Below are 13,378 nucleotides of genomic sequence, written 5' to 3' on the forward strand. Positions count from 1 at the left end.
GGGGGGGGGGGGCACATTTTCGCCTGGAAAAACTTGACAAGCAAAAAAAAAAAAAAGGTTATCGCCCAAAATGTAAGGTCATTTTGTATTTGCACCTAAGACATTGGAGTAGAATATGGACCCATACGCCATGTTTAGGGATTTCTTCAAAAAAGGCGACCCATTCCTGTGGCATATCTCCATATGCCTTATCTCGTGAGTACCCCCCCCCCCCCGGGCTACTATGTAGCTGACTCTTGATTTTTATGCAAGCACATGAGGTGCTATATAGATGACAGATTTTTTTTCACTTTAAATTGTTAAATGGATGATTACAATGCTTTTCCAGGTGCTTTCAGTTAAAGGGTGTCTCATATGGTGCATCATTATTAATATTGAATGCATAATCATGATTTTTTTTTTACATCCTTTTACATCAAGCACAATTCTTGGGGGGGGGGCATATGGCATATGGTCCCCCTTGACATTTTTCAGAATAAATCTGCCACTCAAAATTTTATTCCCGCACCGCTGACTGACGTTTTACTTTCAAGTCTCACACAACTTTTGATACTAAATTTGCCATTCCCAGGTACAGGGTCAGGAAATTTTGCAACATCATGTTTGTTTAAGTACATGTCAGACAAAAACATGATTACATGTACAAAGTCAATATTCATAACTGGGTAATTTTTTTTTATTGACAATAGTAATTTAATGTCACTGATGAACTTTGTCTTGAAAATAACAATAAAAAAAAAATTAAGAAGTTAAGAAAAAATATTAAAAAAAAAACATGAATTGAAAGAAATTTATTTTGATACCAGATTTTTTACAGTACAGTTGTTAGGATTGCTCCAGAAAGGAATATGTACACCAAAGTTTGGCATTCTATTACGAGCTTTTTTAGTAAATTAAAGCAAAAGGTATGATTTCATAATTTTTTTAATTGCGCCGCCCATGGCTGAGGAACCATAGTGCCCCTCCTTAGGCCAGAAGTGACTTTAATCAAAACACCCTTGGACTACTATAATGATTAACACACTGGCAACTGAGCTTGTATATTAATTTCATGAATATGTTTTATCTCTTTGCTTTTTGCTTTTAATTGCTTACTACAGTTATGACAAAGAAGTCTGGAACCTCAGAACCACCATAACTGTGTCTGCTACAATGTGTGTTCTTCCAACCAGCTGATTGATTCATTTTATCAACTCTTGAATGGTAGGTTACATGTAATTGTAAACTGTATTATTATTAATAATTCACCATGATCGTAATGCGGATGGGGGTGAAAACTGTACACATTGACCCAAGGATAATGCAAAATGAAAAAGGCTAACACAAATCTCTATCTTGACTGGACTTCTCAGCAATGAAGACATCCCATTGATGGGGGGAGGGGATGGGGTGGTTGTGCTCATCCAAGGTGTACTGTATGAAAGTGTGTATTTTGCTTACATTGATTTAATTTATTACATATTTTAATTTCCATGATTCTTTTATTTGGGGAAAAACAATCAGTTCACACTTTTTTTATATTACATCATGGCAAATTGCCAATTACTATGGTCTCAGGAGTAAGCCACTATCCCTCTATCATATCATCATTTGGGTGCAAACAAGGCCCTTACCAGCAGACATAGGGGCATTTCTGCACCGATGGGTGCACAAAAATGTTTTGCTAAGGGCGTTCTTGCACTGAAAGGACAAAATTTGAACTAACCCAAGCTACATGTATGTATAGTTATGGGCTTGCATTATTTCCCATATTATTATTTTTTATGAACAGGTTGATTATCAGAACTGAATTCAGAGCTGCTCCTGTCTGTAGTAACATCATTATAAGAGTGGACTTCAGAATGAGGGCGTTGCTTGTTTAAAAACTTCACTCCATGGAGCTCTCCAAATTTATCTCAAATTAGACTGCTTCTGGAAACCAGATTTGTTCCTTCAAGCAGAGACGATTGTGGCTTTCCTGACTGGACTTCTATGGATTCTTCATGCCAACCTTAAGGACTGTGGTCTTCTGCATGAGACACATCAATTTCAAACAAGACATTCTGTGGTGAAACACTTGATGAAGATGATATTAAATTTTTATTTCATATAACTGAATCTCAGAAGTAATTCCTCGAGAGCAAGAAACATTGAAAAATGAAAATTAAAGGTCCATCAATAATGAATGTCTTGAGCAGTGTTCTTTTTTGTGCACAGATCAATGGATCTTTTCAAGTCCAAGCAGGGATGTAGTCAATGCTGACCTCGAGGCAACATTTTGCTGGCCTTGGTCCGAGTCACTGTACAGAATCTATGGGAAGTTCTCTCAAGCTGCCTCATGACTCTGAAGAATCAGCCTCGACCTCATCCCTGTATGCAAGTGTGATATATATCTACGATGCAATCTCATGATTAAAGAGAGAGAAACAAGAGAGCTTCAGATTTTGAAGTGTAGCAATCTCCTGAAATGTATGTTTTATTTGAAAATCAAACTAAAATAACTTAATTGGGCATGTTATTCATTATGATATGTATGAATGAAAGCATTTAAGCAATTTAGTGCTCTTGCAAAACATATTCTGAGTTGTATTTACTGCAAACGCTCAGATATATTGATAAGCATTTGCCAGTGCATGAAGTGTTTTTAATAAAGAGTGGCTTTTGTGCCTATGGAGAGTTATTATTTCTTCAACATTTCTTCATACAAATTATTTCAGAAATCACAATTTGAATATTCCATGACCTCTGATAACAAGAGCAGAATATTTTTGGTTATTGACACACTTTATAATGATATTAGGAGAGAATGTACTGAAATTGTGTGAAAATAATGGCATAATTGCTGAAGAGGCTTATAAAGATTGAAAATAACATTATTTCAAGTTTTTTTAGAAAAAAACCCATGGAAAATTGAAAATGGCATAATTTACACAAGTTTTCAACAACAACAACAACAACAAAAAATTTTGCAGAATTTTTAGTACACAAGCCTATGGACAATCAATTGAACGTAAATCGAACGCAAATTTTGCGCATCCTCCAAAATCTTACATAAGTTACGTTTGATTTGCAATCAATTGCAAAGCTTGCGCTTGATCTACGTTCAATTGATCAAACGCAACTTCTTCTTGCAACAGGATTGAACGTAACTTGCGTTCAATTGCAGATTTGCGTTTAATCGGAGGACTTACGCTCAATTTTGGGAGTTGCGTTCGATTTGCGTTCAATCGCAAGTTTCTTGCAACACCCCATAAGAGTTAAGACTAGACTCCAAACTCTCTGGCCCGTATTCTGAAGTCGGGTTTAACTTAAACTCAGGTTAAAAGTTGTGGTTTAAGTATTGATTGCCAATTGTTACATCAATCACTAACAGTAAAGATATCATATTTCAGCACATTTGGCTCTCAAAGCATTCATTATTGTCTAGGAAGTATAAATAGATAATTGTGTTCACCATCGATGAATCAGAAAAGAGCATACTAAACATAAGAAACATACAACTTAATTTAAAAAAAATACACTTTTGGCTTCCCATAATTTTAGCACAGAGTTGGACCATGGTCTAAGTTAACCTGACTTCAGAATACAGGCCTATGTCTGTGTCTATAGGGAATCTAGTCTCACTACTTCAGACTCTGCATTGTGCACTATGCAAATTGCAAGAACCAAGGGTCTGTACCTGCAGACTATTAAAGTCTGGTCTCTTACGTTTTTTGCTTATTTTTATCGACTAGGAATTTGTGCAGGTGTTTTCGTAACCAAAAAACTGCCACCGGACATTTTTGGAATAAAAAGACAACACATGCAGACCAAAATGTGTACATGTACATGTAGGTGGTGGTTCATACACTTCCATATCAGAGCACTGCTAAAATTTCACGTAACAGCAACAGACATGTATAAAGGCAAATTCAGACAAAAGCTGCAGCCTGTGCTGATAATATGCTAGTCAAAACATTGCTACAATCAGAGCTGATTTAAAGAGGCCACCTGTGTTGAAGTATCATTTGTCTGCTTGTTTGTAGGTTTCGTTTAATATTCTCCGTTGAAATAAGTATTTACACTACAGGAACTTGCCTGTACGACCACCTGCTCACGTAATCAATTGTTTTCTTGTCGATAAAAAGAAGCAAGTAACTAAACCAAATTAATACCTCGGCACATTTGCTCTATAGCGAGTTGAAAACAGCCATTTTATTCATTTTTATTCAAACCACCTTATCGAGCTGGTACAAAAAAAATGTTGCCGTAGAGCAAATGTGACCGAGGTATTACATCCCAACCATTCCTAGGAAGCTTTGAATCAGCCGGTGTGATGCCATTTTCAGAACACATCCAGAGGTGGACTTGGTCCAAGCTGGCCTCAGTCCGGCTTTTAAAACTGGTGGTGTTGCACATGTCGAGTCACCTCCAGGGCCGTATGTGTAACACCACCCTTAGATGTTTTAGATGCAGAAATATTGGTAATTTCCTCTTATGTACTAACATGTAACCAGGGTCCCATAACACAAAGGTTAGCAATTAATCGTATGCTTGATTTTCACGATCAATTGTACATTGTAGATAATGCAATCAATTGTAAAAATATGCTACAATGATTTCTAAGCTTTGTGTTACGGACCCCCAGATATATTTCTCATTTGTCAAGGATATGTAGCATTATGAGACAGCTAGTCACAAATATGTTCAGCTTAACAGTGCCTTTTTTTTTATTGATTGCAAATATTTGTAGTTTTTTTTTTGGACTTTCACATTTCAATTTTTTTGTGCATTTTACATTTAGGCAAGTTTCTCACATGTAATTATTGCTTTCTTTGTAATATAACTTTTGAAAATGATTGGAATGTGTTGCTTGCAGAATAATGATGTTCATATTTACATTCGGTTGCTATAATGTTGCTTTTTAAATATTGCCTAATTTCATTCATGGTGCACATTTATAATGTATATCAGAAACCTTTTTTTTTTTTTACAATCATTTGGTGCTCCCCTCTTATCCCACTTGTTCACCCTCTTTCTCCTTTCTCTCTCTCTCTACTCTTTCATCTCACCCCCCCCCCTCCCCACCCCATCTTTCTTTATGTACTTGGTTTAATGATACATGAACAGTAGGGTACATTTAGGTACATGTATAATAGAAAATATATTTTTTACATTGTGATTGCCAATTTGACATGATAATAATGCCAACATTCCATGCCAGGTTTAGTGCAGAGCTGATCTCGTACAATAAACTTTGTGTAATAAAGCGAGGGTACCGACAATCAGGGTTTGATAACTGATAACATGTATACAGGATAATCCAACAGCATGGCCCTGTTAAACAAAGGTTATCGATTATGCATTTTGTTCAGTAGACTGACTAGGTAGGAACCAATCAGAATTGATCCTTCAAAATTAGTGATTAATCGCTAATCTTTGTGTTACGGGGCCCTGATAAATTAGTGGAAATAAAGGATTTGGTTTAATTCAAATCTAAGCTGTATAATGATAAATAACGCTTATTTTTCATTTTTTTTTGTAACAATCTCATAGTACATGTAACTGGTATTGTGTTAAGCAGAATTTTTTTTTTGGGGGGGGAAGGGGGCAGCACCCCCATGATTTTTCAAGTTTGGTAGAAAAACTAGGAACAGGGGAAAAAATGTCACCCTTTGGGTTGTCTTGCCCCCCCCCCCACCCCAATCAATATACCATGGCCCCATCCCTGTCTCTCAGCAATTTACAGGATTATTCATGTGATTGATGTGACAGGGGCATATGCAGGGGGGTTGCAGGGGTTCACACCCCCCCCCCCCCAATTTTTTGAAAAACTTTTTTTGGTCAAATTTTCATTCAATTCGAACACCCCCCCCCCCCATTTACAAATCCTGCGTACACTACTGATACTATATATACTTCAAATCAGGAGTATGTGCATGAAAAGTACAAATATAGAATACCATCACCCCCCCCCCCCCATTATGACACTGTCGGGCTAAGATGATGTTACAAGAAAGCTACTGCTTTTTATATTTAATTGATTGAAAATTTCTATTGTGAATTTGAAAATGCAGAACCAAAAGCTTCTTGGTTTTCAAATCTACCCAAAAAATAATGAAATAGACAAAATAGAACTTTGATTACATTTTCAGTGCTAAGCTTGTTTTATTTTTTTTCTTTTCAAGTCAACCTTTGCTGGGCATGCAGGGCTTGACCTCTAATCATACCTGCCGGCCCAAATTAAAAATTTACAAATGTAACGCCCTAATTTTTTTAATATGCACTTTGAAGATGAAATAATATATATCAATGAAAATTTATGATTTTTTAAATGAATGATTTACTTGATCAGGCTCTCATTAAATTACCAAATCTCTTGTATGAAGGAAAAAACTCCCAAATTTGTGTAATGTGCATACCCATTTATCATGTACATATGTAATGAATGCATCGAAATTATGAAGAAGATATTTATGTACTGAAAGTTTAAAAGACTCTAGTTTATATATCATACAAGTGCAGTTTTTATGACAATAATATATATGGTGTTTTTTGTTATTGTACCATATTTGATCTTATCATTCCATTTTTCCTCAGAAATAATCTCATATTTTATCCGATTGTGATTGAATCGAAAAAAAAATGAATTGATTATAGTGTGTAAATAGACTAATAGATAATTGAATTGCATACTTTATTGGATGTGTGAATGAAATGAAGGTTATAAATAAATAATGGTAAAAAAAAAAAGGCATTCTATTTTGGGTTATTGGTTGTTAGAAGACGAAAGAGACTGTCCCGTTACCTTGCCCCGCTTTTAGGCTCAATATCCCAATCTATCACGCAAAATTTGATAATAAATGTCAAGAATATGATTGGGACGTACGTCAGTATAAAAGTATTCAGACGTGATCAACTATGTGTATAAGGCTCGTGTTAAAGGGAGGAATCAAGGAGTACCGGTACATAACTGCTGTGACGGAGCACAGTACATCACTCATGATGTTAACTGCACATATACAATGGCCCAGTAACACAAGACTTAGTAATCGATCATACTGCTGATTTTTATGATCAACTCCGCACAATGATCACTGCAATCAAATAAAAACTCAACACTACAATCAACTGATAAGCTTAGTGTATATCAGGAATGAGAATTGAACATCTTTGTTTGAAAAGACTAGTCTGCTGAGCAAACCCTTCACTTGAGTTAAGGTCAGACTATGAAAAGACATCCATGTTCCCTCCTCCCTCACTGCAGTAAGTGAACTATTTTTTTTTTAACTAGAAAATGGGAAATAGGAAAGAGAAAGAGAGTGATGGCCTCAAATATATGAATAAAAGAAGAACTATGAGCGCATGTAGGCCTATTACTAATACTTTGAAGACAGGTTATGGTGTTGATTTTTTACCTGATTGCTAGGAAAGCACGAATGCTTGTAAGCAAGCAACCAGAGGACCGACGGGTTAATGTCCTCTCCGAGGGACCTAGTAATGAGGATAAATGCCTTACCAAAGGGCACTAGTGCACCAAGTGGGATTCGAACCCGGGTCACTGGAATCCCAAACCCCCGCTCTACCAACTGAGCTATTGCACCTCCTCTACACACTAAAATACAATCCCAAATTTATTTAGTGAACAAGTTTGTCAGGAAATATAATTCGCAAGGATTTATTGATTTTGCAATTGATCCAGTCAGTTTGGAAGATTGCTTGTTGAAATGTTTTTTGCCTCTGGCATTACATCAATGAAATCAATAAAATATCAATAGACAAAAATAAGACCATGGTCTACAGCGTGCACTGTAATCAAGCACGCATGAATTATCTCATTCACAAAATTTTTAAGATCCATGTCGATAAAGTGCATTGACCTGTGGCATGCCTGTAAGCAATACTGGTGTAAAGTTACATTGGATCAATCGCCAGCTGTAATTTCTGCTTAAAACTGATGATGATTTTAATCATGGACCTACAAGTGATCGTATCAAGAGTCCATATTCACTTTTTAACTGATCAGAAATGAAAACATTAGAAGCTTGTTCCTAAGTTAACCATATACTCTTGAAATTGAAGAAAGCATGAAACTTTGGTAATTGCAATGGTACCATTTGCAGGGATAATTGATTATCAATGAATTGTGAATCTGAGCATGAATTGTCAGAGCATATGTGACCACCAGCGTAACCATGCATGTACAACACTGATCTCTCCACTATTGGTTAGTGGAGCGGAGATCGGTGATGTACATGTACAAGGCCTATTCACTTCAAAGCTCCATCTCAATAGGTGGTTTCAAACCGCCTCGATCACAAGAATCCCCGTTAAATTACGAGAACTTTTTTAGGCTGAAAAATACCCATTAATTATTCCTGCATTCACACCGCCCTGAAACATACCCTTCGGGATAAGTTCCTGAAGTTACGAGCATGCGCAGTATGGTCTGATAAGCAGCAAGGCGCGAAATTCAAAATCACTAGCCCAGCAGCAACCCATGCACGGCGCCGCACCCAACGACACGCTGGGCTAAAAGTTCCCGTAATTTGCTTTCAGACCGCCAAAATACCCACGAGCTTGGAAAAATCCCCGCGAAAGTTCTCGTAATTTCGCCAAGTACCTACTATTTATCGGGTATTTTCTTTCGGGGATATTACGCGTAGTTTGCTTTCACACCGCCAAAATACCTGGTATTTTCTGATCGGGGTAAATTTCCCGATCAGAGAATACCTGGAACTGGCGAACTTCGAGGCGGTCTGAAAACACCTAATGAGTGCATTGACCTGTGTCATACAAACAAGGACCTGGTGTAGGAGTTACAGTGGATTAATTGCTGGTTGTTAGCGAGTACTACATGTACAAGGAACGTATATATAAAACAGGGTTTGAATAGTTGTTTGCACAGAATCAGTGTATATTCTTCTGCAAAACCTACCCTGGAGAGAATCGTCTGGCATTTCATCGCATAAGTTATTTCAAGTTAAGAGTCAAGATGAAGTGGGCTTTCAAAGAAGAGCACTCCCTCGGTAAGCAAACATACTGTAAAAGAAAGTAGCTTGGGGTACGTGTGTTCAATCTTGGTTTCCAAATTTAGACAGGAACTTGCATCATGATTGAAAACGCTATTACAAAACGCCGATATAATGAGAAACAAAGGGTGTGTTCAATATATATCTTCCAATCCCGGTCGTAAGAGTAATCGTCTTTCAAATCACGATTCAGAGGAAAATTTAGACATAAAAAAACATTTGGAAACGCCGTCAGTTCAGATTTTACGAACTTCAAGATCGCGAATGCGACATAACATTTGCTCTCGCAGTGGAAGCCTACACAAGCATGCCTCTGTGCCAGAATTGACCTTTGATGGGTCAAACTGTGCAATAAAGCAGCGCTAATGAAAGCAGGAAATTTAAAGACAATTATTGACATATAAACAGCTTTTTCTTTTTGACACTGAACGGTGCACCCCTGTGTTTGGTGTTTTGTAATAGCGTTTTCAATCATGATTCATGTTGCTGTTTAAATTTGAAAATCGACATTCACATCCTTGATTGTGTTGTTAATAATTGATATAGTACTAGAAAAGGTATTTTCTTCAGCCATAGCATACTTACTGTATATGGATCTGACTTCTGGCTTCCAAAGTCAAGAAAGACAAAAGACACATAAATTGAATTTTCAAATTGGTTTGAATGATGAAATAACATACAATAAATGATTGGTGTTTTTATTTTCTATAGGCCTATATATCATTATTATTGTTATTATTATCATTATCATCCTCATCATTATTATCATGATGATGATTATTATTATCATTATTATTTCTGCTTTCATCCTTACTAATAGAGTTTATATAAATACTAGCAGAAGGGATAAAGAACATCTCGTCAGTGATAATAACAATAAATCCTATTATATAACATATATGAGTAACATTTATATTTATTCATTGAATATGTTGAAACAAGTGGATTACACTAATTTCAATGAACATTTTGAAATATTTTTTTATCATTCCTATATACTGTACAAAAAAAAATAGAAAACTTTGTGAGATGTTTAAATCTTTAGTGCAGCAAAATCTCCTGATATACCAGTCCAATGATCAACTAAGATCTTGCAAGTACATCTATAATGGAATGGAAAGGATGTATACGTGTATATATTGAAACATATTTGAGGAGATCATATCTATTCATTATATGCTCCTATATATTTTTTGTTTGAAAATTGAAGATTTTATCAACATTCCATTTTGACTTTCTAAATGAGAGACAATTAAAACTAGAGATTAGAAGCTTGTTTCCAATTAACCATATTTTTTTACATCAAAGTGATGATGAAAGTATGAACCTCACTTCTAACAGTTGCTTACTGCTTTAATAGAACAGGGCCCGTTTTACAAAGAGTCACGATCGATCCGATCAATCACAACTATGGACGGCCAGCAACATCAACATCTAAAAATGCAAATTTGTTCAAAATATAAATGTGATGTAGACATTTATCGTTCTCTTGAAGATTCAGTGTGATTCTCTTTGTTTTAAGGAGATTGTGCAAATTCCCTGTAGAAAAAAATTATGACACTAATGGATTTCCACAGAGTCATGATTGATTGGATCAATCGTAACTCTTTGTAAGACGGGGCCCAGATGGTCCCTGCACAAAGCCCATGCGAACTACAGGGGCCCGTAACACAAAGCTTAGCAATGATCGTAGAACAATTTTCTACGATTGATTCCATTGACTACAATGTACAATCGATCGCTAAATTCAAGCGTACAATCAATGGCTAACCTTTCTGTTACAGGACCCAGAATTCTCTAGGTTAAAGGAGAATGAAACCCTTGAAACCAGCTGAATCCATATCAAAGAGAAAAATCAAAGAAACATATTGTTGAAAATTTGAGGAAGATTGAATGAATAATAAGAAAGTTATGAGCATTTGAATATTGAGATCACTAATTCCATGTAGATCCTCCAATTGGCAATGCGACCTAGATCTGTGATGTCACACACGTACAACTCCCTCATTACTTTAGTACTTATTTCCCTTATATTCTCACTTTTATAGAGTCTATCACAAGGTGAGGTGTTCTCTTTATGAGAGGACAAGTACAGAGGTTTCACAACATTATATCATTGATGAATCGTTTGTCATATATGATTAGAATGAGCAAAAAGAGATGTTTTGGGGTATATTTTCAGTGTCCAAAAGGGGAGAGTTGTTCATCTGTGACATCATAGATCTTGGTCGCATTGCCAATGGGAGGATCTCCATAGCATTAGTGATCTCGACATTCAAATGCTCATAACTCTTCTATTGCTAGTCCTATTTTACTCAAACTTTTGTTGATGTTTTCTTAGATTTTTCTGCTTTCACAAAAGCTAACTTGCTCCAAGAGTTTCATTCTCCTTTAAGTGTTTAACCTAACAAGATTGGGGGGGGGGGGGTGGTTCAGTGCTACCCCCCCCCCCCTCCCAACTCAGAAGGCTCATTAATGCCTTTAAGTATATAGAGACATCATTCAATCCTTTTTTACTACATGGATGGTAAATTCAATTAAATTCATTCTAAAAATAGATTATTTCATATCTCAAAATGATCTCCACGATCCAGAATCCCGGTCAGCCGAATCTTCGCAAACCCGAAACAAATACCCAGACCGTCGACCGGTTATAGTGGAGAAAGCACCAAAGTCCACAATTCAAGACATTGACAAGAGACAGTTCTTGGTGCCATCCGACCTGACTGTGGCTCAGTTTATGTACATCATTAGAAAGAGGATTCAACTCCCTCCTGAGAAAGCAATGTTTTTGTTTGTCAATAAAGTAGTCCCAGCAACAAGGTGAACATTCTATTTCCTTATTTATTCATCATTCATCAATCCATTCATTAAAAGGGTATTCCCTGCTGAAAATAAAAATAACATTCAAAGCAAATGCTGTCAAACATTTCATCAAAATCTGATTACAAATAACAAAGACATTTTGTGTGAACAGTTATATGTTCGCCGTCATGAATATTCAAGTGGGCTATGATATACAGTATGTTCCCACTTTCCTTTTTCTTATATTATTGCATAAAATCATAATTATTTGATTTTCTCAAGCATGCTTGAATGATATGCCTCCCTACTAATGAAATAATTTGCAGCTATGATTACCTTACACATTAAATCAGTTGTTAATCCATTTTTTTCATTCTCAGTGGACAAAATTTGAATATGATTTCATATCATAAAATACAAAAACGTAAGTTGGGATATGACATCATCAGCAGCCTCATTTATTCATGAAGACATGAATAGAACTGTTTTACCATAATAACTCTAAAGTTTCAAATGTCATAACTTTGTTATTCCTTGTCCGATTTTGATGATTTTCAGTATCTTGTTTGATATAACTTCATCTATTCAACTCATATCACTTTCAACCTGGAATACTCCTTTAACTGTTTTATTCATTAAACCAAATATTTATTTATTCATTCATTTATTTTTACAACAGATGAAAATAAGCAATGCAAATGAAGACAAAATAAATAGAGTTACTAAAATTTTTTTTAAATAATATATTCAAACGATTGACACAATGGGCCAACAGAATTCACTTAATAATCCCCACTTAGTATTCCCCAAATGAATAGGTGAAAGTGATTAAATTGCACCTTTCTTACGAAATTAGGAGGGTTTGTCATTTCAAATCCAGAATAAGACATTTTTGTATGATAAAAAAACCTAGATTCTCAGCTTGAAACGACTTGCTATAATCCACGAAATAACAAGAACCTCGAAATAAAAATGAATATTTCAAAAATTGGGAGAAAACAGAGGATTATGAAAGTACTTTGTAATAATGAAATTGATGATTATTTTTAATCGCCTTGAGACTAATTCAACAGTTACTAGTAAACATTTATTTACCTGTATTATCATCATCTAATTTTTCTCAGATTTTTCATTGCATTTGTATGTCTTATACATTCATTGGAACATACATTTATTAGGAGCATTTATTTAATTGCAATTTAACATGTTTCTGCTCATTCACTGCATAGTCATTCTGTATCATTATGCTTTTTGTTTCTGAATAATCATACATTATTTTTACATTTTGATATTTGTTAACTTTTGTTAAATGCATCAATATTTAATATAATTCTAAATTTCATTACCACACTTCTATACTCTTTTTTCCTTATGCATGTTCATTTCAAACAATAAACTAATTTGATAAAATTTCAATCAAATTATTATTGGAAGTTTTTCGAAGTACTCTTGTTTATCGAAAGCTATTTCATCGCAAATCCTCTTAAACAATTACTCACATATAATGTTAATGAGTATATATCCTTCTGTCCATCATACTTTCACTATACAGTGCAACAATGGGAGCAATATATGATGAACAT

The 13,378-nt window shown here is 35.3% G+C and overlaps 1 long non-coding RNA gene across 1 annotated transcript; it reads left to right on the forward strand.

Annotated features, from left to right (window-relative positions):
• Nucleotides 1-2,165, forward strand: LOC129258273 (uncharacterized). Its single transcript, XR_010296743.1, has 2 exons — nucleotides 1-1,203; nucleotides 1,772-2,165. It is a non-coding gene; the product is annotated as an uncharacterized LOC129258273 (long non-coding RNA).
• Nucleotides 2,166-13,378: the final 11,213 nt, after the last annotated feature.

The sequence above is a fragment of the Lytechinus pictus genome, chromosome 2 (assembly GCF_037042905.1).
Source record: "Lytechinus pictus isolate F3 Inbred chromosome 2, Lp3.0, whole genome shotgun sequence".
In the NCBI taxonomy this organism is placed as follows: domain Eukaryota; kingdom Metazoa; phylum Echinodermata; class Echinoidea; order Temnopleuroida; family Toxopneustidae; genus Lytechinus; species Lytechinus pictus.